This window comes from Dendrobates tinctorius, unplaced genomic scaffold (assembly GCF_039654945.1).
Source record: "Dendrobates tinctorius isolate UK_male_01 unplaced genomic scaffold, ASM3965494v1 ptg000205l, whole genome shotgun sequence".
Classification (NCBI taxonomy): domain Eukaryota; kingdom Metazoa; phylum Chordata; class Amphibia; order Anura; family Dendrobatidae; genus Dendrobates; species Dendrobates tinctorius.
This window is the reverse complement of record NW_027361872.1, coordinates 1,097,323-1,121,990: the sequence shown is the minus strand read 5'-3', so window position 1 is coordinate 1,121,990 and position 24,668 is coordinate 1,097,323. Positions and strand designations below refer to the sequence as shown.

At 46.8% G+C, this 24,668-nt stretch overlaps 1 protein-coding gene across 1 annotated transcript in view; it reads right to left on the bottom strand.

The window, feature by feature from the left end:
- Positions 1-24,131, bottom strand: part of SOCS5 (suppressor of cytokine signaling 5) — a 35,765-nt gene extending 11,634 nt beyond the window's left edge. The window contains exons 1-2 of the mRNA XM_073554000.1: positions 23,790-24,131; positions 16,414-16,656 (exon numbers count right to left, since the gene is read on the bottom strand). The gene's annotated coding sequence lies outside the window, so the exon portion shown is untranslated. The remainder of the gene's footprint in view (positions 1-16,413; positions 16,657-23,789) is intronic.
- Positions 24,132-24,668: the final 537 nt, after the last annotated feature.

The following is a 24,668-nucleotide window of genomic DNA, read 5'->3' as shown; positions in this document are numbered from 1 at the left end:
CCTCTAGTTTTAGGTAGAAATTCATCACATCATCCTGGCCGGTTTAGATTAAAGTTTTAATTAAAGGGAATCTAACAGCTGATACAAGTTGCCTGCCCTGTATGACACGGATTGTATGAATTCAGCCAGGTATGGCTGACATAAAAACATTGCTGCACGTGAAAGAAAAATATACTTTAAAAGTAACAGAGGACTGAACTGCATGGAACAGTAATCGAACAGGCGGGTGCCCGGCAGCTTTTCACTTCCTGATCACCTGAAGCGACAGGTTTTGCTCCATACAGGCATGTAGGGAGAGACCCGTCACTCCTGGGGAGCGGACGGGAAGAAGTTGCCTAGGACCAGCCTTTTTGACTAGTCTCCCAAGGCTTTTACAGTATGTTCTATTCTCACAAGAAAAGAATAAAAATGCTCCCGAGAGGCGCGGGCTGGACATCAGGTGTGTGGTGACAACTAAGCAATGATTTCAAAAGACAATCAACTCTGTTGACGTGCCCGATATAACAGAACAACACCAGCGGCTGCCATGTGAGAGCTGACGATTACATAATCCAAAGTCAGATGAACTCTTCATTGTGTGGAGGGAAAGCACAAATAACGGCAGATCGGCATCTTCCGTCACTCAGATCTGGGCTTAGGGGGGGGAACAAACAAACAAAAAAAACAAACAAACAACCAACCAGGTAAAGAAACGGAAGATCAGATCTTTCACTGCATCAAACTGAACGAAGTAAATAATATTCATATAATTTTTCCTACTGTACCAAATAAAGTAACAAATGTCTTTAGGGAAACCAGTCAGCCAAAATCCTGCAGGTATATACAGTTTAAATATGTCTAGATGTCCAATTAAGAGTGTGGTTACAGGGAGAAAATGACGTTATATTCCCCCTGCAGGTGCTTGCTTTCAGCCTTTGGGGCAGCACCGAGGGCAGCGATCATTGTTGTTAGTCAGCACTTATTAAACAGCGAGTCCTGCTCAGTGCATACATGCATGTAGCAGGCTGGTGAATGAGGCAAAGAAAGTTCCAGTACCTATAGTGCAGCCAGAATGACCAGTAATCCCACAGACACAGAAAAAGTGGATGGCAAGTTACTGAGCATGAGAATCAGCACAATCCCTATACATATTACACTGGTATGTGCGCTAAAGGAGTTGTACCTGGTTAAGAGGCATTAGGGCAGCAGGACCGTGCCATATAGAATTTTGTCTTGAAGAACAGTTCCACTGGGTTGACAATTGGGATCAAGAGGGGAAAGATTTGCTCTTTTGGGACGGACTGGATCACATTGTGCCCTTTACCATTCCTCGGATGAACTTGATGGCCATTTGTCTTTTTCCAGCTGTATTCATGTAGTTCTCCAGACGTGTCTTAGTAAATACTTGATTCACTCTTGTCATTTTATGAGGTCAGACACTATCAGCGCCGCCATGGTAAAGGTGTCCGCTCACTTCCAGGTCTTTTGGTGCAGGGAAGCTTAACCGATAAGATTAGAGCAGATCTCTGGGACCCCTAGTGATTAAGGCATCATTGTGGGGAACCTTTTACCAAAAAGTGATGGTCACAAGCAGACAAACCCTTCAATGAATTTTGAAGTTAATGGCATTTATTAGTCATCGTTCTGAACCTGTCTGAACTCGTGGGTGTCCGTGTTGTTATACGTGTTATACCCTAAACACTGTGCTAGAACAGAACTATCCACAGCATAGGGGCTAAGTGTAGGATCGGTGGGGATCCAACCGGCGAGACCATAACAGACCCCCGCGGGTGAACTGAGCAGCCCACCGTTCTTACATAGCCAGTGGGGCATGGTGAGGCAGTCTCCCTACCGCTCCATCCGTCCAGTTTTTGGGATCGGTGGTTGTTGCACAAATTGGAACTTTCCTGATCACAAGCATTACATATTCTATAGACAGGTGATGGATGCTGTCAACAGGACAAGCATTAAAGTAAAATTTCACCAAACAGGCAGAATGTGGGAGACACAAGTCATTGAAGAATATTTCCAACAATCACTTTATTTGGGGAAGTTTTCTCTTGTATTTTACATAATGAGGAGAATCAATCCAGTAATTGTCATTTCTCCTTAATTCCAGATTACAAGGAATACCACAGAATTAAACCCATCCCTACACATCTTAACACGTCTCCATCGCCCTCGTCCTAAGAAGCGATATCACCCGCATTCCTCCACTTCATACAGGCAAGACTATGCGAGGTGTGCCACAATGATCGTGACACACGGATCGGCAGAATGAAACCTTTACAATTAAGAGAAACTGGAACCAATTGCAAAGCAGCTCAGATTATACATCTCCACAGTATATATCAGATATAGTCCGTGTTCCCATGTAATGTAAAGTGGGTGCGATTTCATGAAAACTCTTTCCCACTGCGCTTTTAAATTGTGTGTTTTCCCCCCCTAAAAAGGTTTCTATGGGGAGAGTGAAAAACGCATGTAAAAAATACATTTGTGTTTTTTAAGTTCAGATTCCCAGCAATTCACACACACACAAAAAAAGAAGCATCAACAAAAGTGGCATCAAATCTGCACACAAAAACAAAACACAACATCAAAAATGCAATAATCAGAGCACACTGCTATCGTGTATTTTAGTCTAGACAAAAAACATGGTGGGAAGAAAAAAAAAATCGCATGTGGAAACATGGCCATACTGTGCAGATAGTACTTTTTTTTTTTACACCATTTTGGATATTCTGGTCATGAACAGTTTGTACCGACTTGCAGGGCTGTGGAGTCGGGAAGCCAGATGCCAGACCCCACAGCCCGGCCTCACTGGTAAGAGACACTGAAAAGCCTGAATATATGACCCACAGTTCATTTTTTCCATAGAAAAACATATGCGCAATCTTTTAGTGCTTTCGAAGCAGACACAACTGAAAAAGAAGTCGCGCACAATCTCCAAACAAGACAATTCAGATGAAACCTCACACTATAAAGAGGCAGATGGAGTCATATTGGCCTCCGGTCCTGCGAGGTTTTTCTCTTTTTATAGCTGGTTTGACCTTGCTTTTGTGAGCTACCAAAAACGTGATCACTGCCGGAAAAGACGCAAGATAAGAGTCCAAAGTGACGCCACTTGTCTCAGAGTGAACGGTTCCGTCAAGAGTGCTGTGAAACGTCCGAGTTTGTCTAACATATGAAAGGGCTCAATGGATAGCACAGGATAAACATGAACCTTGCCTAAAAAAAACACCAAATTTGTTTTTTTTTTTGTTTGTTTTTTTTTTAATTGCTCCCTTTTAAGCAAATCAGTATTGTGTGTTCATTAAAATAATTTCCGGTCACAGTTTTCAGCGTTGCTCTGTTCCTATCAAGGATCATGTGAGTACAGCTCTGTATTGCCGGCTCACACTTAGGAGCGTTAGTTCCTTTGCGTATAGAAGCCTATGGAAGTCTCGTACTGAGTCTCAGACTCGGGACTCATGCAGACAAGTGTATAAATCTAACATGTGCTGCTCAATTTTTGATTGGAGCGCACACTGACCCATATTATTCAAAAGGGCTATTCACATTGACAAGTTTTTTTCGGTCCGGGCATGCACTACTTTCTTCCCACGGTCGGTGGAGACTCAAGCGGTCAAGCTCAAGTTTTAAAAAAAATAAAGATACATACACACACTATGGAAAAGTGACATTGTTTGGGGGAAAAAAACAAAAAAAAAAACAAAATCTGCGAGAACATTCACCCCCCCCAAATTACCTTTTGAGCCGAACAGTGCGACCAGTTAGCACGTATGGCATTGCTGCAATACGGAGAGCCAACTTAAAAGAGTCGTTCTCAAGTTGTCTCTTAAGGGGCTCAGAGCTATGCAGTCTCCTTGCACCCTGGTTTCTATGAGGGATCTCCTTCTTGGGGGACAGTTGTGGTGAGCAGCAGAGCTGTAGTACTAGTAGAGCTACAATGCTCAGCACAAGATCTGCTGTAACACATTCAGCTATCAGTGGTTTGCTCTAGAGTCAACACCACCATCACAGACATTGTGTTACAAATTATGGGGTCTATTTTCTCCTATTACTCATTGTGAAAATGAAAAATATGCATCTATAACTTTTTTTTTTTTTTTGGGGGGGGGGGGGGGGGGTTGAAAAGACAATTTTTCATTCCCTCATTCTCCCTGTGAAGCACTTTCCGAATGCTGTTTGGAATTTAGAGGGGTGCAGTTTTTAAAAGGGGCTTTTTGGTTTGGCTGGAGTGTTGCGGGAACGTGGGCGTCCTGCTAACTTACAGACTCCCCCAGACTAGTGTATGTTCTCTATGCTCTGTTAAGGACACTCGGCTCATATTTTGCTCGGATTTTTATCCGAGTGTCATGAGAATCGTTTCACAGGTGTCTTCTCCATTGTTCGTGTCAGTCTGCACTTGGATGATAGAGTGCAGTCCAATATTTCATATGCACCCAAAGACTTGAATGGGTTTGCGTGGATCCAAATTGTAGAGCTGAATCGGCACGAGAAACAGAGATCTGCAACTACTTTGCATTGGATGGCCGGTTTGAAAGCAAAAAATGCGAAAGATTGAAAAATTACCAATTTTTCTAAACTCGTCAAATTGTTTATAAAGAAATGCAAATTATATTATAATCTACCACTAAAAGTAAAAAGTCACAAAAAAAAGTGAGAATCGCTTGGATAGGCAGAAGCATTCCAGAGCCAATACCACAAAAAAAAAAAAAAAAAAAAAAGCCATAACGCCTTAAAAAAATAACGGCTTGGCCAGGAAGGTGAAATATGGCTCTGGCAAGGAAAGGGTTAAACATGCTTCAGAAAAATAAATCCATGTATAGAGACTATAAAGCTACTTATTTGTACAAAAACACACGGCCTACAGTATAAGCAGCGAGGCTGCAGACTTATTCTGTTATTTACACACAAACACTGGGTGACAACACGGCGGCAATATTGTGCCGTAACAATTCTTAGAAATCTCCAGATGACAGAAAGGAGCTTAAAATTTTCTACCAATTCATCTAATTTAGGTCTTCTGTATGTATGGCCGCTGCATGCAATCCGGAGGACGCACGCAACATGGGAGGGGCGCCAAACCCCTAAAGATGCAACACGGGGAGGAGGGGGGCCAAAACCCCTAAAGATGCAACACGGGGAGGAGGGGGGCCAAAACCCCTAAAGATGCAACACGGGGAGGAGGGGGGCCAAAACCCCTAAAGATGCAACACGGGGAGGAGGGGGCCAAAACCCCTAAAGATGCAACACGGGGAGGAGGGGGCCAAAACCCCTAAAGATGCAACACGGGGAGGAGGGGGCAAAACCCCTAAAGATGCAACACGGGGAGGAGGGGGGGAACCCCTAAAGATGCAACACGGGGAGGAGGGGGGGGGAACCCCTAAAGATGCAACACGGGGAGGAGGAGGGCCGAAACCCCTAAAGATGCAACACGGGGAGGGGGGGCCGAACCCCTACAGATGCAACACGAGGGGGCCAAACCCCTAGAGATGCAACATGAGAGGGGGGCCAAACCCCTAGAGATGCAACACATTCCTGCTAATATCCTAAAGCATGTAGAGGCCTACACATCATTGATCTAGAAAATTTATATGGTATAAAAAGGTTCTAATAGTGACTTTATTATTCGCGTGTTTTTTTAAAGTTATCTTTACGTGATTTTGTCCATCCCCCCATCATTAGTCATGTAAAGAAGGTTTTGGCTAATTTGTCATTTGCGACTTTTCAAAGCGGCTAAATTTTTGCACAGTTGGAGTGTAGTATAAAATCTATTTTTTTTCCTTGCACAGTTCATGATTAACATGCAGCTTTTCAGAAACTCATCAACGGGCTGTGCAAAATTTATTCAAAAAAGGCTGCAAAAATCAAAGAGCAAAAAAAAAAAAAGCATCTTTGATTTTGCACCAATTCAAACATTGTGCACCCATTTTAAATGAATGGTACAAAAATCCACAAATTAAGAAAAAAAAAAAACACAAGAAAAAAAAGTTATTGAATTAGGGCTTTTTTTTTTTTGCTCTTGATCACTGCGCATGATTAACGATGAGCCTACCTTCCATCAGTCAATCCTCCCAATATATAACTTTTTTGGACACTGCAAAATACAGTGTGAAATGAGCCCTCCATGTTGGCTGAATCTGCTCTAAATTGTACTGTGAATTCTTCTGCGTAAATACTGGGGATTGTACATGCTGGAGCAAATTTTTATAGTTTTGCCTCTAAAAAACCTACACACACAAAAAAACAACTTGTGGCTTTTTTCCAGCAATGCGGTTCGTGAATCCTCCCATAGGCCGAGTTTCGGACATGGACGGTGTTCAGATCACAATGCCCCAACGAAGTTCCCTTTTCCAAACACATTTTGAGCAAGGGGTTAATCGCCCTCCTACCTCCACCACCAGGAATCTCTTATCTTCTACGCATATAATACTTCTCGTGTCCACAACACACGATTTTCACTTGTCAATGTTGTAAAGTTTTCATTTTCCCTATATGTAAAAGCAGCGGCACGGACACGACATGTGCTTGTAATACACACATGTGGGACGAATATGTTGTGGTGAGCTCATATGCAAGCACAATATTACTGCCCCGCACACTGGGGACGAGAATCATCAGAAAAACTATTCCACCGCTGACGCTCCATCCTGGCAATACTACGGGACAAGTGAAAATAAGAAACGTTGCAACATATCCTAGAGAAATCTGCTTTCTACACTTATAAGCCACTTCTCCCCCCTTTCCTTCAAAATCAACATCCCCTCTGGATCAACAGCTCAACTCAATTGTACTGAAAAAAAAAAATGGACTACTTACTCAGTGAAGAGTCAGGTATACTCCATATAGAGGGATGAATAGGGAGCAGAAGGAAACTGTGTAACAAGTCTTTCACCTAAAGGCCCCATTACACACATCAATGTCCCAGCGATCCCACCAACGATCCAACGTGGATGGGATCGCTGGTGAGCTGTCACAGACAGACCCACCAGCGATCAGGACCAGCGAGCAAGCTGGTATCCAAGGTAAACAGCGGGTAGATACCCGCTGTTTACCTTGGATACCAGCTCCCAGCGTCACTGATCGTTGGTCTCTCGCTGTCACACGCAGCGATATGTGCTGGCCAGCAGGAGACCAACGATCAAAAAATGGCCCAGGACGTTCGAGCGCGATCAGCGATACCTGGCCGGGGGGGGGGGGTCACTGATACATGTCACACACAGCAATATCGCTGGCGAGATCGCTGTGGCGGCACAAAATCGGCGATCTCGCTGTGTGTGACGGGGCCTTAACTCCAGAGCAGAATTCACAGGTACACTGCTCACTGCTGAATAATGTCCTGCATGTTGCTTTGTGTGCCAAGGAAAAAAAGGTCAGGAATCCCTGTGTGCGCCGCGTAAAGGAAACATCATAGCAGTGAATCCTATCACACCAGTTCAGAGCCAATTCCATTTAAACAAAAAAAAAATGGCAGATACAAATCACAGAACGGTCAAAAACATAAAAAATCCTGTTGTACGTACAGAAAACCTTATTAAGTTTTTAGGCATCCTTTAAATGCATGTATTTTGGGCACAAAAAAAAAAAAAAAGAATTCAGTTGGGTTGTGTTGGATTATTTCAGTTTGCCTTTGTGTTGTTGCAGGCTGCAGAATGAGTCAACGTAGAATCCTTCAGTGAGCTCATAACGGTCTTGTTTTCTGAGCTCCTCTCAGCTGATATATGGCCACATAAAAAGTCACATCAACTTTGTGGTTATAAATCAGAGCAGAAGAGCAATTTACCAAGTTGAACATTTATCCATTCTGCATAGAGCAAGCACAGGGGAACTCACAAGAGACGTTAGATGCCCGTCCATTTATCCACACAAGCACCCATTTATCTGATCCACTGCAAGTCTGTACAAAAACAATATATATTATACACACATATACATACACACACATCTCTCCGTCTCTAACAGGGAGGAAAGGAGACTCCATAATTAGGTTTCTTCTTCCTTTAATACCTTCATTTAAACAATCACTCAGGCCTACGCTGTAAGCTATAAACCCAAGTGCTCGTAAAAATGATTTCATTGATCTTGGCATTAATTCACAGGTCACAGCGAGCGTTTAGCCCCACGTGGATTCTATATAGATTCCCTTTTACGCCCTCCTACACTTTATTAATCATTCAAAGAAAAGACTTAAAGGGGTATTCCGTGCTGTCCACTGCATAGCCGCTATTTGTGAGATCGGTGTGGGCCTTGCTGCTGGCGGGTCAGAATAATGTCCGACAAGATCACGGCTAGGGGGAGCTGTGAATGGAGTGGCGGTGTATGACACTAAGACTAGGCGGAGGGTGGTCCGCAATCTTCATATCAGTACCGGACATGGAATGGACAAAAGGACCCTGTTCAGGTGACCAGTGGGGTTCACAGCAGTGGGACCCCCGCTGACCTCATCACCTGTTTAGTAAGAATACCTATTCCAGTCTTTATCATTTCGGTTTATAGACTCGCAGTTTTCAATAGGAACACCCACTTGGAAATTTATACTTAATCTTCTACAAGGAACAACCGAGGATTGGTACAAGTTTTAAGAAAAGATACTCTATAATTCCTATCTTATGGGGAATTACAAGGATTCACTAAACCAGACGACATGACAGGTGCTATACATCATAGGAGTGAGTGACGAGAATGGAGTCACCAGAAACCAGGCAGAAGAATCCAACGACCAAAATGACATTTATAGGAAACATATATATTATGCATAAATGTCATTTTGGTCGTCGGATTCTTCTGCCTGGTTTCTGGTGACTCCATTCTCGTCACACACTCCTATGATGTATAGCACCTGACATGTCGTCTGGTTTAGTGAATCCTTGTAATTCCCCATAAGATAAGAATTATGGAGTATCTTTTCTTAAAACTTCTACAAGGAACAACAGAGGATTGGTACAAGGCGAAGTATAAATTGCCAAGTGGGTGTTCCAATTGTCATCATATATGTGAGTTACATGAAGTCATCAGTATTCTGGGCAGCGAGTCACCCGTCTCCAGGAGCGGCCACCAGGTTTGCACTTAGGGATCACCAGCGCCCATCACAACTTTTTACCATCATTGTGAAGACCGCGGTACATAAGTGGAGGAGTCGGCTGTGTGTTTCGGAGATGAGGGATTCAATAAAACACATTTCAAGCATCACAGCAAGTGGCAGCAGCAGAGCATCTCCTGCAAAGTGTCACTACTCTGGATTCCTGGCTCACGTGGGTAATGAGGGGCAAGGCCGGACCCTTCCCTGCTCTATAATTGGAGCCTAAGAGGGACATTTAAAATAATCCTGCGTTTGTCGGCTCATTAAACCACAGTTACTCAGATGAGGTGGTAAATACTCTCCCACGACACCGACATCTCAGATGATTACAGATGTGTAAAGAGAAATGGAAACTTACTGACTTCCCCGAAATAACGAAAACGCCAGGCCAATATGAGCAAAGTCACTGGCATAGGCTGCAGCTGCTCCCCGTTAAGATTTTGCATACACATAGCTAGGCCCCCATCTAAACAAACAGGGTACATTATCCTGACCGCCATTTCCAGGAGTTAAGAGGATCAGTACAATTAAAGAGGATGATAGCAATTAATAATTATCTGTGCATCAGACCAGCCAACGCCGCCACCTCCCGAGCAAGGCCGTGGCGAGCCAGGCCAGCCACCTCCCCGAGCCGGGCCAGCCACCTCCCCGAGCCGGGCCAGCCACCTCCCCGAGCCGGGCCGCTGTGGGACAGGCCAGCCACCTCGCCGGGCCGCTGTGAGACAGGCCAGCCACCTCCCCGAGCCGCTGTGAGACAGGCCAGCCACCTCCCCGAGCCGCTGTGAGACAGGCCAGCCACCTCCCCGAGCCGCTGTGAGACAGGCCAGCCACCTCCCCGAGCCGCTGTGAGACAGGCCAGCCACCTCCCCGAGCCGGGCTGCTGTGAGACAAGCCAGCCACCTCCCCGAGCCAGGCCGCTGTGAGACAGGCCAGCCACCTCCCCGAGCCGGGCCGCTGTGAGACAGGCCAGCCACCTCCCCGAGCCGGGCCGCTGTGAGACAGGCCAGCCACCTCCCCGAGCCGGGCCGCTGTGAGACAGGCCAGCCACCTCCCCGAGCCAGACCAGCCACCTCCCCGAGCCGGGCCGCTGTGAGCCAGGCCAGCCACCTCCCCGAGCCGGGCCGCTGTGAGACAGGCCAGCCACCTCCCCGAGCCAGGCCGCTGTGAGACAGGCCAGCCACCTCCCCGAGCCGGGCCGCTGTGAGACAGGCCAGCCACCTCCCCGAGCCGGGCCGCTGTGAGACAGGCCAGCCACCTCCCCGAGCCGGGCCGCTGTGAGACAGGCCAGCCACCTCCCCGAGCCGGGCCGCTGTGAGACAGGCCAGCCACCTCCCCGAGCCGGGCCGCTGTGAGACAGGCCAGCCACCTCCCCGAGCCGGGCCGCTGTGAGACAGGCCAGCCACCTCCCCGAGCCGGGCCGCTGTGAGACAGGCCAGCCACCTCCCCGAGCCGGGCCGCTGTGAGACAGGCCAGCCACCTCCCCGAGCCGGGCCGCTGTGAGACAGGCCAGCCACCTCCCCGAGCCGGGCCGCTGTGAGACAGGCCAGCCACCTCCCGAGCCAGACCAGCCACCTCCCCGAGCCGGGCCGCTGTGAGCCAGGCCAGCCACCTCCCCGAGCCGGGCCGCTGTGAGACAGGCCAGCCACCTCCCCGAGCCGGGCCGCTGTGAGACAGGCCAGCCACCTCCCCGAGCCAGCTGCGGGAAAACAAGCCAGCCACAAACACCCCTCCAGACGAGCTGACTTTTTTATTGATACCATTTTGGGAAAGATACAATGTTTTGAACGCCTGTTATTGCAATGCTGTGGCGACCAAAATACCTGTAATTCTGTGGCGATTTTATTTTATTCTCTTTATGCCGATTACCGATTGTATTAATTTAGTTTATATTTTGATAGATCGGGCAACTCTGAATGCAGCGATAACAAATGTATATTGTTTTATTTTGAATGAAGCAAAAGGGTGGCGATTTGAACTTACATTTTTTTTTTTTTTTTTTAAAACAAACTTTTTCCTACTTTTTACTTGCGTAAATAGTCCCCTTAGGAGACTTGACGTTGCGATTGTCCTATCGCTTGTGCTACACATAGAAGGGCAGCTATGTGTAGCAAATATCATCACCTGTGAACGGCGTCCACAGGCTGGCGTTCATAGGAGATCTGCAATGATGGGAATCTGTTGTACTGGACTTGGGTTATGTTCGTTTTTTGGTATGTAAAACCTGATATGGAGTCACTTTTACCTGCCTCACTATAAGGCCGGGATCACACTCGCACGAGTCTCACACCTTAGTACCCGGCACTCGGGACCGGAGTGTGAGGCTGCATGTATTTCTATGCTGCCGCACACTCCGGTCCAGAGTGCTGGATATTGAGGTGCGAGATTCTCGCAAGTGTGATCCCGACCTTATAGTGAGGCAGGTAAAAGTGACTCCATATCAGGTTTTACATACCAATAAAAACAAACATAACCCAAGTCTAGCACAATAGTCTTTTATACCAAGTGTGATGAATTATACCATTATCAGCCTCATTAAGAGGAGCTCATCTGTTTTAGAGGAGTTGTTCATAACACCTTTCACACAGAAGACTATTGTTCTGAAAACTCCGCAGGGTCAGCGTAGCTTTGGAGGTGGTTCAAAGCACGTGGAAGCAGCGTCTGCACACGCGCACACACACATTAAAAACACTGCGGAAGCAAAGACCAAACGGTACAAAAGGGATAAAGGGCCTGAGCATTTATCTGTTTGTACAGGCACATACTGAAGGCTCCCATAAGGATTCACCAAAATGGAGCAGGACAGCCCTGGTCCCCGTGCCTTAGGCCTGTTTCACACTTCCGTTTTTGCAAAAAAACGGATCCGCCTTTTTTTTGCGGATCCGTTTTTTTCCACATTGACTTGCATTACCGGCGGATCTTGACGGATGGCCATCTGTTGGATCCGTTTTTTTGCGGATCCGTCAATTTTTTTTGCGTCCGCCGAGATGCCTGGACGGACCATGTAACTTTTTTTGTACTGCAGGATCCGCATTTTTATAGAGCGCATGCCCGGAGGAGGAAATTTAACCCTGAAATCATTTCTGGCAGACAGAGAAAAAAATTCTCTCTCTCTCTCGGGCAGCGGTTCCTTTAAAATTCTTCATTCGACGGATCCTTTAAAAAAACGGATCCGGTGGCATCCGTTCACATCAGTTAGGAACGGATCCGCTTTCCACCTTTTTGGTGGATTTTAACTGACACAAAAAACTGAAGTGTGAAACAGGCCTTACCAGGATGTATGGATTGCATGGAGGGGGGCCGCCGTTCAGGCATTTGCTCTATTAATAAGAAGCGTCTCCTGTACAGTTGAGTGAATATGTTCGGATTTGAACACCGAATCCGAGTTTGCCATATAAGTGCCATATTGGTTCCCTGGTTGTGCCGATATTATGTTTGATGATCGGTGCCGAACATATTAGGCAATTTCTACTCCAATGATGCTCGGCGAATATTGCAAATAAAATATTCGCCGCCAAGTTAGGCAGCGGGAATCCGGCTGTCAATAAGAATGACATCAGTCCAGCCCTGTTAACAGTGGATTGAAAAAGACATCGCCCTGTCGACATGTCGTCAGCACAGGCGGCTGAATTGTCGGCAGTAGCGGGCCGTGACCACATTGTGCTGGTGATGACCGGAGTAGGACACAACAGGTAGGTAGGTAAAAACTACTTGCTTCTTAGTGCTTAGGCACATTGTTTTTCAAAAAGTCCCATATATGAACCTTTCATTTACCATCAATTTAGGAAATGTGAATACTAGTTTAAATGGGGCTTTCTTCTTTTGGAAAATCTCTCTTCACCGCCTGCAATTTGCTTAAACAAAAAAAAATAAGCTGCTTTCTTCACCCGCCCCAGGTGCAGCACTGAGTTTCCGCTGCAGCTCCCGGTGTCTGGCATCGTCGACGGCACAGTTATCACTAACTGCCATGCGGCAAGGGAAGAGGTGAGGGGGCCCATGCCAGCGCTGTGATCAGTCAGTTCAATCTCATCATGATTGCGCAGAGGTGCTGAAATATCAGCACCTCCCGTCCGATCACGGCAGGAACTCGGCGCTGCTAGTGGCAGAGCTTCTGCTGTGACAGCCAGTGCCAGCAACGCCCCAGCTGTTAAACCCGCTAAATGCTACCATGATGAGAGATCAAAACATTTAGAAGGGAGGGGGCTCCCTCAAAAAACTTCACGCCATCGCAAGGGCTCGAATGTTGCCATGGAGACCAGAGGTCCTTATGACGACCCCCCCAGTTCCCCAAGTTACAGAAAGCATCTTAGACCATGCTCAGAGCATTGCAAAGCTGGTGCGTCGAAATGCATTATACCTGTGATCACAGTAAAAAAAAAAAAAAAAAAAAAGTAAAAGAAAGTGAAAGTCCCATAGAGGGCGGGACTAAGTAAAAAAGTTACAAAAAAAAAAACATCCCACGCAATTCCTGTTCTTTGTTCTTTCTGCCTCCCAAAAATCGGAATAGAAAGCGATGTAAAAAGGTCATATGACTGAAAATGGTACCAATAAAAACGTCAACTCGTCCAGCAAAAAACAATCCCTCACATTTCTATTGGCTGAAATACGGAAAAATTATAGCCCTCAAAATATGACTATGCAAAAGCTATTTCTTGCAATAAAATGAATCTTTTAGTGTAATCGCACTGACCCGAAGAATAAAGTCTTCTAATTATTTATACTGCACAAATAACGGCGTAAAAAAATAAAGCAAGCTAATTATTCACCTGCTGTTGATTTGTTCATTCTGTCTCCCAAAGATCGCAGTAAGGCTCGGTGCGCATTTTTCATGCGCTCTGCGCTGAGCTACACTGGGGTTTCCTTGTAAATCTCAGAAAAATGCGATTCAGACCGAACACTCAACGGGATATACCCTATAATGAGGCAGACGGAGGCACTGTACGTAAATGCGATAGGACCTGTGATCCGGTGGTGCTAAACAGAGGCCAGACTGAGTCCAGAGTAACTCTGCTGCCTCGTTAATAGTCAATGATCCCTCGGGAGTGTCATCTGAATTACGTCATTCGAAGACTTAGATGGAAACTGCGATGTAAGTGTTCAGCGTAGAACGCCAGATAAATGTGACCCCAAACGTTATGTAACATATTTCCAATAAAAGCTTAAACAAAAAAAAAAAAAAAGCAAGTCCCCACTCAGGTCTGTCATCTGTCAATGGATAAATCAGGGCTTTCACGTTACTGGTAATACAAAGGCTCTGGAAAAGCAAAATGGTGATTCACCCTCCAAAAGAAATTCAGCAAATTATTCCCTTCCTAATCCAAGTGACTCCCTCCTTTCTGACCCCACAATGTGCCTAAACCCCATTCAGCGTTCACATGTTTGGCATTTCTGTAGCAATCAGAGCCCGCCTAATTTATCCAGAACCATGAGCTGGGCACAACAATGGCAGATTTGCAATTTTGACTCAGCAACATCCACTGCTGCTTACTTCTGGAAAACACCCATGGAGTCAGATCATCACTTCAACTGTAGATAAACTGCCAAAGGGCTATAATTTCCAAAATGGGGTCACTTGTGGGGGAATTCTGCTCTTCTAGCACTTAGGGGCGCTGTATATGGAGTTTGCAAACTATTCCAGGAAAATCTGCGCTCCAAAAGGCAAATAGCGCTCCGTCCCTCCTGAGTTTCGCTGTGGGGCTAAGCAGTACTGTACATAGCCACATATAGGGTATTGTCACATTCAGCAGAAATTGTGAACTAAATTTTTGTGCAGTTTTTACCCATTTCCCAGTGTGACAATGTAAAATCTGAGGCTAAAACAAAATTTTTGTGGTAAAAATTATTTTTTCTTCACTGCCCAATGGTATAAAATTCTGAGAGACACCTGTGGTGTCAACATGATCACTGCACCCCTAGATGAATTCATTGAGAGCTGTAGTTTAAAAAAAAAACAAAAAAAAACGGGGTCACTTATGGGAGGGATTCAACTGTTTGGCATCTCAGGGGCTCTGCCAGTGTGACATGGAACCTGCATACCATTCCAGCAAAAAGTGAACTCCAATTTGGCGCCCCTTCACTTCTGAACTTTGCTATGTGCCTCAAAAGTAGTTTGTGACCACATATGGGGTATCGGCATGCTCAGGAGTAATTGCACAACAAATTGTATGGTGCTCTTTCTCCTGCTACCCTTGTGAAAAAAAAAATTGGGGCAAAAAACTTAAGAAAAATTAGATTTTTTTCATTTTTCGAGGCTCAACTTTATAAATTTCTGTGAAGCACATGGGGACTCGAAGTGCTAACCACACATCTAGATACATTCCATGAGGGGTCTAGTTTCCAACTTAGGGTCACTTGTGGGGGGGGGGGGGGGGTTCTACTATTTAGGGACTTCAGGGGCTCTCCAAAAAATGGTGTCCGCTTTATATTCCAGCCATTTTTGCTTTCAAAAAGTCAAATGGTGCGCCTTCCTTTCCCAGCCCTGCCATGCGCCCAAACAGTAGTTTTCCCCCACATATGGAGTATCGACGTACTCAGGGAGAAGTTACAAGACACACTATAGGGTCCATTTTATCATGCCACCATTGTGAAGATAAATTTGGGGTTAAAGCTAAATTTTACTGTAAAAAAATTAAAAATTTTACTAAAATTTTAAGTAAATTTTACTGTATTTTTTCATACCGCAGCATTCCATTGATTCATGTGAAGCACCTAAAGGGTTAATAAATGTTGTGACTGTGGTATTGAAGACTGAGGGGTGCAGTTTTTAAATAGCATGGTGTCACTTTGGGTATTTTCTGTCATATAGGCCCCCCTAAGTCACTTCAAATGTGAGGTGGTCCCTAAAAGAAAAAAAAAAAAATGATTTTGTAAATTTTGTTGTAAAAATGAGATCGCTAGTCAACTTTTAACCCTTCTAACTTCCTAACAAAAAAAAAAATTATGTTTCAAAAAAATGATGCTGATGTAAAGTAGTTATGTTGGAGATATTATTTTCTTAACCATTTTGTGTGACATAACTCTGCTTTAAGGGCATAAGAATTAAAAGTTTGAAAAATGCAAAATTTTGGACAAATTTCTGGTCTTCTCACACATACACACAAGTTATATCAAGCAAATTTTACATGCATCATGAAGTACAATATGTCACAAAACAAAAACAAATGTCAAAATCAGTGGGATCCATTGAAGTGTTCGACTTTTTACCACAAAGTGACACTGGTCACATTTAAAAATGGCTCGGTCCTTAAGGGGATAAGTACTCAAAATGATATGTATGTGCCAATGCTTTACCATCCGCAGCATGAGCGTTCAGATTAATACAAAGGGTATACGCCTGGTCTGCATAGCCTTACCGTTAATTATTTCTGCATCACGATCCTCATTGTGGAACCTGAATGAGTGCAGCTGAATGAAATGTAAGGTAACACATTTTTTCCTGCCCGCTCATCCCCAAGAGCTGAAGTGTCGCTGTGCTTGAGCGCGATGCGGCTTTATGGCTCCAAGGCAACAAGATGACAAGTGCAAGAAGAGGAGAGGCGAGGTCTTCCTTTCCTAGTGCAAAATATGCCCTCCACTTAAGGGTGTTCCAACGAGCCCTGCAAATGAAAGCAGATGAGAGCATTTACAATGGGAGCACAGCCGCGCTCACATCACTACATCAGCAGCAGCAGACACACAGGAAAAAGCGGTGGGAAATAATCCGATTGCTGCAAACTTATAGAAATGACATCAACTTCAGGCACCGGCAAAATTATCTCATGCTCCAGCATCTGCCAACTGATCCGAGGCCTGCGGGGAATCAGCAGCCCACTCTTATTGTAATCTGATTAATTGTTAATGCAGGTTACACCAGATGGGGAATTAAACATATTGCCTGATCACGAAAGAGAAAGTGCTCGAGTCGCTCCAACTGCGGAGGAATATCCCTGCCATCAACGGAGACGCAAGAAAAGGCCACATTCGGGTATTGGGACTAGAGCGGGATCAGGCAGCAGATCACAGATCCCTAACAGAGGCACCGTGGAGGTGCACGAGCGTCCTCCCCACCCCTGTGGAGGTGCACGAGCGTCCTCCCCACCCCTGTGGAGGTGCACGAGCGTCCTCCCCACCCCTGTGGAGGTGCACGAGCGTCCTCCCCACCCCTGTGGAGGTGCACGAGCGTCCTCCCCACCCCTGTGGAGGTGCACGAGCGTCGTTGCCCCCCCGCATAGGTGCAAGAGCATTGTCGTCCCCCCCCCCCCCACAAAGGTGCAAAAGCGTCATTGTCACCCCCACGTAGTTTTAAGAGCGTACCATCCCTGTGCAGGTGCAAGAGCATTGTCGTCTTACCCTCATCCCTGCGTAGATTCAAGAGCCCCCCCCCCCCCATGTAGGAGAAAGAGTCCACCCCTGCGTAGGTGCAGGAGCATTGTTGCCCCCCCAATGAAGGTGTAAGAGTGTCGTCCTCTCCCGCATAGGTGCAAGAGCATACCCCCGTGAAGGTGCAAGAATGCAGTCGTCCCCCTCCCTGCGTAAGTGCAAGAGTGTCGCCGTCGCCCCCACATAGATGGAAGAGCGCACCACCCCCGTGTAGGTGCAAGAGCATCGGAATCAGCCCCACCCACGCGTAGGTGCAAGAGCACTGTCGTCCCATCCTCATCCCCATGTAGGTGCAAGAGCATTGTCGTCCCATCCTCATCCCCATGTAGGTGCAAGAGCATCCACCCCTGCGTAGGCGCAAGAGCATTGTTGTCCACCCCCCAACAAGGGTGCAAGGGCGTCGTCATCCCCCCTGAATAGGTGTAAGAGTATCATCACCCCCCACCCCCACGTAGGTGCAAGAGCATACAGCTCATTTTTGCTTTTACAAGCTCTTTGTTTCCATCTGCAGAATGAGTTAACTGAACCCTTTAGTGAGCTTATTCTGATGGGAGTTTGTAACTTGTGTCTGTTTCTAATTTCCCCTTAGCAGATATATAACCACATCAAATTTCAACTAAGGTTTCATGTGGTTTATGGTCTTAACTCAACACAAAGGGGTTCAGAAAACGACAAGATCTAGCTTACAAAACGCCCCTTGGGAATGAACACACTGACAGATCCTCACTTAACTCATTCTGCAGCTAGCCATGTGCAGGGAAATCAAGCCTGCGAATGCCAGACTGACAAAAAGGCAACATAAAACATGGCAATGCAGAAATAATGTGGTGCATTTATGTAAGGGAGAATGTCCTGTAACTAAAAATTAACAAAAATGTAGGAGGTATATAAAAAATGTTTAAAAAAAAATGTAGAAAAAAAAAGCACCATATATTTTACATTTGAAATAACATTATCCCACATGGTGCCAATCGAATGAAACACAGTGGTAGAGCTGGTGTTTTTTTGTTCATCCGCCCTTCAAAGACAGCATTGAAAATGTGACGCTGCCCCCAATAGGTACACGTCGGGGTCTGCTCTATTGTTAGCACGTCACTTGGCTGATTTTATAAGTCCATGACGAGTCTCAGCCTTTATTAAGGTCTAAAGCGCAGTCATTCAAAATCGGCCTGAACATGGGAGATCTTTTCCAATGATTAGCAGAATTGAGAATGCAGCTCAGAAGGCATCAGGTCGTCCCACTGCCAGTGGTCAAACCTTTTTTAGCAGATCCCAATACTCTCCCAGTGAAGACCTCGTCATTAGCAGGCAGCGTTACTCATGGACAGGTTCCTCCGGGATGAGGGGGAAGGAGACGCTGTATCTCAGCAGGTGTCTTCCCCTGAAAATGACTCACCTTTGTGGTTACTGGTGGAAGAGTCATTCATCAGCCGCCACCGTCTGCTGACACCAGCGTGGCCTCTGGGCTCATTGTAAAATTTGGAACAATTGGGACATTAGACGTCACCGTGGAGCTAACAAAGCGAATCACCTGAGCTCCAGATGCAGGAAATATCATATTGCTGACAGAGCAAGACCGGAATAAACTGCGAGGCTCAACCTATTCAAAGGCTGGGACAGAACTGCCCGGGGCAGGAATAAAGGCGCTGCTGAATATGTGCCATAAATTGGGGGAAGGGTACGAATGTAACGCAGACAGAAAGCCGCTTTTTGTGTAGCTTTCCTATCCATTGGCTCAGCCATCAGACGCCTCCCAAGTTTGCTTCTGCAGCTGCATCCCCCCACCCTTCCATAACTGTCACCATATTACACTGCATACTGTTTAGTTACATAAGAATTTAGACGGCACATCCCCATACAAAGACACACCACAAAAGTAACAGAAAATATAGACAAAAACTTTACACTCACCTTTCATAAAACTAGGATGCCAAAAGTAGCTGATCTGTGGGGGGAGGGGAGATGTTTAAATGGGACGTCCAGTGAATACAAGTCATCCCGTGCCTGCAGGATAATGTGTGGATTAGCGAGTGCCCCACCTCTGGGGAAATGGATTTGGCAGGATGAACGTCCCACTGTTGCTCCATTTGTTCCCTATGTGGCTGCCACAAAACACAACCGCAGCGCTCAGCATCGGCACCGGAAATGAATGGAGCGGTGGCTGCCGCGTCATGCTGTGACGGGAATAAAAGTTTCCCTTTCTGACGATCGGTGCCGGTCTGAGCGTTCACACCTCTGCCTATCAACAAGTCATCACTTACCCTATCGATAGGCGATAAAGGGGTTGTCCGGTGTAAACAAGTTAAATAGAAAAAGAAAAAAAAAAATAGCTGCTCTCTTCCAGAAATTCCAGCACACCGGTCTGGAAGTTGTGGCTTTACTGCCAAACTCCATTCATTTCAAAAGGAGCTGAGCAGCAACTCTAGATACATCCCACAGATCGCGGGGCACAGATTTAGGAAAAGAGCAGCCATGTTTTTCTAAACCAGGACAATCCCTTCATGGCGGAATATCGCCGTCCACCGCTGTTGATCATCTCGTCCAGTAGAACACTGATCGACTACTTGGCTCAGGTCACTGTTCTCCCACAGTGTTTCCAAAACAGATTTTTATGAGAACTTACAAACGATCTTCTAAATCTATTATCTCTACAAACTGAAATAACCTCAGTGAGTTTATCACTAAAGCTACAGAGTGTCCACGGCCCTCAAGAACTACAGGTGAAGAGACCCAAAGATTTTACATAGTCCCTCTGATAAACAGTTGATTGGTGGGGGTCATGCCCTAGACTCACACCCACCCCCAATGATTTTTGCTTGGTGGCTTGAACAAGGCTCAGTTATAGCAAGAGGCTGCGCACGGGGCCGCCCCTACCTGCCCCGGCGCGCACGGGGCCGCCCCTACCCACCCTGATGCGCATGGGGCCGCCCCCCCTACATGAGCTCAGTCATCTGCCCGGTGGTTGGTGCGATCTCAAGAAATGGATCCTCAATAAATCAACAGTATCAGAGAGGTTGCGACATACAGATTTTTTTCCCCCCAAAGTTAAGTTATACATTCACGCTCTAATATACAGGGGGTGTTGGGGTCATTTCCTCTGTAGTTAGGATCTAGAGCTTTTTCTACAGACTGGGCTTTTGGTGGCTTTTTGTGGTAGTATTTAAGTAGAGAAGTCTATGGGGGAAAAGAGAAAAAAAACAAAAAAAAAAAACAAAAAAAACTTAGAGCTAAATTCATTTGAGGAAAAACGAAAAAAAAAAGGACCTAAAAAATACAAGTATAGTGTGAAAAATACTCAATAAAGACCCAACACCCAATCCCGCACTGTTTATATGGTGCCAACATCTGCTATAACAGCAATTATGCAGATTATTAAAATTGGGTCAGCCATCCCAGGTCCCAATAATAGAGACCCTCTTATCACTGCTGCGTCAGGGGTCATGTTTATGGGACTGGATACAATCAGGGGAGTGTGAATTAGCCACATGGTGTTTCACAATGCAGAACTGTTGGGGTAATGCCGATGTGCTAGCTCCGAGCATCAGCCTTTATATCAGGTGTAAAACTGAAAGAAACGGGCAGATCTCAGTACAATACCAGAATTATACTGTGACACCAGAACCAAAAAACCCCGAGCACAACACACAAAGACGACAGCATCACCTGCGCACCAGCAGTACACGACAATCACATCTGTACGATGCAGAGGGAAGAAAGGGCACACACCTCATTTATAAAGAACGGTATGGATGACGCCTCGCTTTTTCAGGGCACAACCACAATACAATTTGCAAAAAAAAAAAAATCACATTACCCACAAATTTAGTAAACAGAGAAGGGAGTGGTGTCAAAACCGATCTGACGGAAAATCACAGAGCAAGGAACAGAAAGATGATACGGAAAGCAAAGAAAGAAAATGTGAACGGGAAAGGAGGGTGCAGGCAGAGCACGGCGCCCTCCAGCTACACATCCAGTGCTGGGTGCAAGAAGACGGGGGACAACGGAGGTATTCTGTGCTATAGGGAGAGGTGACAAAGTGGGTTTCAGGCTGGAGAGATAGCTTGTGCCAACGGAGAACCGGGGGGGGGGCACCTAGAGATATAGCTTGTGCCAACGGAGAATCGGGGGGGGGGGCACCTAGAGATATAGCTTGTGCCAACAGAGAATCGGGGGGGGGGCACCTAGAGATATAGCTTGTGCCAACAGAGAATCGGGGGGGGGGCACCTAGAGATATAGCTTGTGCCAACAGAGAATCGGGGGGGGCACCTAGAGATATAGCTTGTGCCAACAGAGAATCGGGGGGGGCACCTAGAGATATAGCTTGTGCCAACGGAGAATCGGGGGGGCACCTAGAGATATAGCTTGTGCCAACGGAGAATCGGGGGGGGGGGGCACCTAGAGATATAGCTTGTGCCAACGGAGAATCGGGGGGGGGGGGGCACCTAGAGATATAGCTTGTGCCAACGGAGAATCGGGGGGGGCACCTAGAGATATAGCTTGTGCCAACGGAGAATCGGGGGGCACCTAGAGATATAGCTTGTGCCAACGGAGAATCGGGGGGGGCACAATTCATTAACAAAGCAGAGGGACTGCGATACACATATTGCAAGTGATAAATGAACAGGAAGATCCCCACAATAATAATATAACTATGACAAATGCTTCTCAGATAAAAAATAATAATTCAATCCCCCCGGCTCTGCCCCATTAGGAAAGTTTATACTCACTATACACAGGAGATAAAGGGGGATCTGAGGGTAAATATTTCTGGTTCTACCAATTAGCTTTCCACTGTCCCCCAGCTTGTACAATCTGCGATTAGCTGTAGAAATCTGACTTGTGGGGTCCAGGCGAGAAAACAGCCTGTGCTGCAGGAGAATGGGGGGCACAAATCATTCCACTGATCCACATATTAAAGGGGTCAGCCATCTTTGCACTTAATTGCTTGAATTTTTGGTTAGAAGTCATCAAAGCAGTTGGACTTAATTCCACATTCTGCACCATTTGGCTTTTCCAGGCTCTTTTGCTTTCCTGCACATTCAGCTTTGATGTGATCCGCGATTACAAATCAGCTGAGAGGAAAAAAAAAAAGTTACTGACTCTCCTGTCAGACAGAAGGAGCTCACTGACTATTCTCAACTCACTCTGCAGGCAGTAACGGACAGTACAAGGTAGGGGCTGGAGAAGGCACTGTGTAATCAGACCAATGGCAGAATGTACTTTTGTATTTAAATAGTCCCCAAAAGGTGGTCGAACCCTTTAAAAGTTGAAGGGCAAAGACTGTGATACAGAAATGACCAGGCAGTGACCTCCCCCCAATACCTAGCGACCAGGCAGTGACACCCCCCCCCCCCCAATACCTAGCGACCAGGCAGTGACACCCCCCCCCCAATACCTAGCAACCAGGCAGTGACACCCCCCCCCCCCCCCCCAATACCTAGCAACCAGGCAGTGACACCCCCCCCCCAATACCTAGCGACCAGGCAGTGACACCCCCCTCCCCCAATACCTAGCGACCAGGCTGTGACACCCCCCTCCCCCAATACCTAGCGACCAAGCAGTGACACCCCCCTCCCCCAATACCTAGCGATCAGGCAGTGACACCCCCCTCCCCCAATACCTAGCGATCAGGCAGTGACACCCCCCCCCCCCCCAATACCTAGCGATCAGGCAGTGACACCCCCCCCCCCCAATACCTAGCGATCAGGCAGTGACACCCCCCCCAATACCTAGTGATCAGGCAGTGACACCCCCCCCCCCCCACAATACCAAGTGGCCACGCTCAGAGATAACATGTATTTCCTTCCCCCCACCCCCTTTTAGAGGAGTCCAGACCCTCACACACAGCGGGTAGTGGAGGGTTACAGGGAACACCGCTCTAGACCGATTTCCATCATCCTTCCGCTCATACAATCTGGTGCAGCCAATCATTATCTCACAGACCATCTCGATCTGCTGGCAGATTTATAGTCTGGGGATGGACAGACATTCTCCCAGGATGGTTCATCCCCAGGCTATAGATCTGCCCACAGATCGCGAGGACATCGCCTTTAAAGTCACAGATCTGCTGTGATTGTACAATCAGATTGTGCAGGATTGTCTCCTCATCCAGTTTACAGGGAGAACTCCACACACAGGATCTAAGAAAACGATCAGATCTGCGCAGATTGTAATCCTAATGTCACGATACGATCACATCGATAGAATCTCGTAACGACCTCAGATCGTCCAATCTGATCGCTCTATCACCATCACAAGGGCCCGTCCGTCTCTGGCGAGAAACATGCACAATGAGGTCAGTGCGGCACAAGTTGGGAGTCGCAGGCGACGTCGCACACAATGCGGATCGTTACGATCTAGATCACTCACCGTTGATGTACTAGATGATACCGGTATCCGAGCGGAACGGAGACCCCACCGGTAACAGAGCGCGGCCCAGACCCCGGCCTCCAATTCCAATCTATTCCCCGCCCTCAGCAGTCAATTCCGGATTCCTTTCCACCACTACCCCGGGGATTCCTCCTAGGCCTATCCGTTCCCAAAAGCCTGCTTCCAGTTACCGAGGCGTAGGCTGCCGTGTGTCAGTCAGCGGTGGCGGCGGAGGCTCCTGTGGAGGCAGCAGCGCAGCATCCCCCGCCTCCAGGTCTGACCGCGACGGAAAATAACGAAGGGGACTAGACCCAGCTGACGGACGGCAACTCGCAGCCAATCACAAGACAGAGTGGATTCTTTAGCCAATCAAAAGAAGATATGGCCAAGACAGCGTGGCCCGGGTCGGTGCGGTTAGCCAATCAGAGCGCTGTTGGCTGCCAACCATGCGTATAGTGGGCGGGACGTGCAGTAGGTTAGGTAGAGACGGGGCGCTGTATAACCCGGTAGCGTTAGGGGAGGCAGTCAGTGGGGTGAGACCCCGGGGCCGGAGGCCGTGTTCTGTGCCGCCTGTCCCCGCAGTGTGGGCTCTAATATCGGTCCGGGTCCTTATGGCTCCTATATCTGCACTTTGCGTTTATTTACCAGGGAGTAGTCACACTCAGCAGAAATTTCCACTCAGCAGAAAGAAATTTGCCCCGAATCAGTCTCCATTACATAACCGTGTTAATTTTGAACCAGAATTTGATGCAAAATTCTGCAAAAATCTTTTTTTTTTCTGTCCCCTTCTCATACTTGTGAACTTATCCTTCTCCATCGAGTAATCAATTGCAGTCAGGGTTTATTGTGGCTTTGTACATCCAGATCGTATTTAAAGGG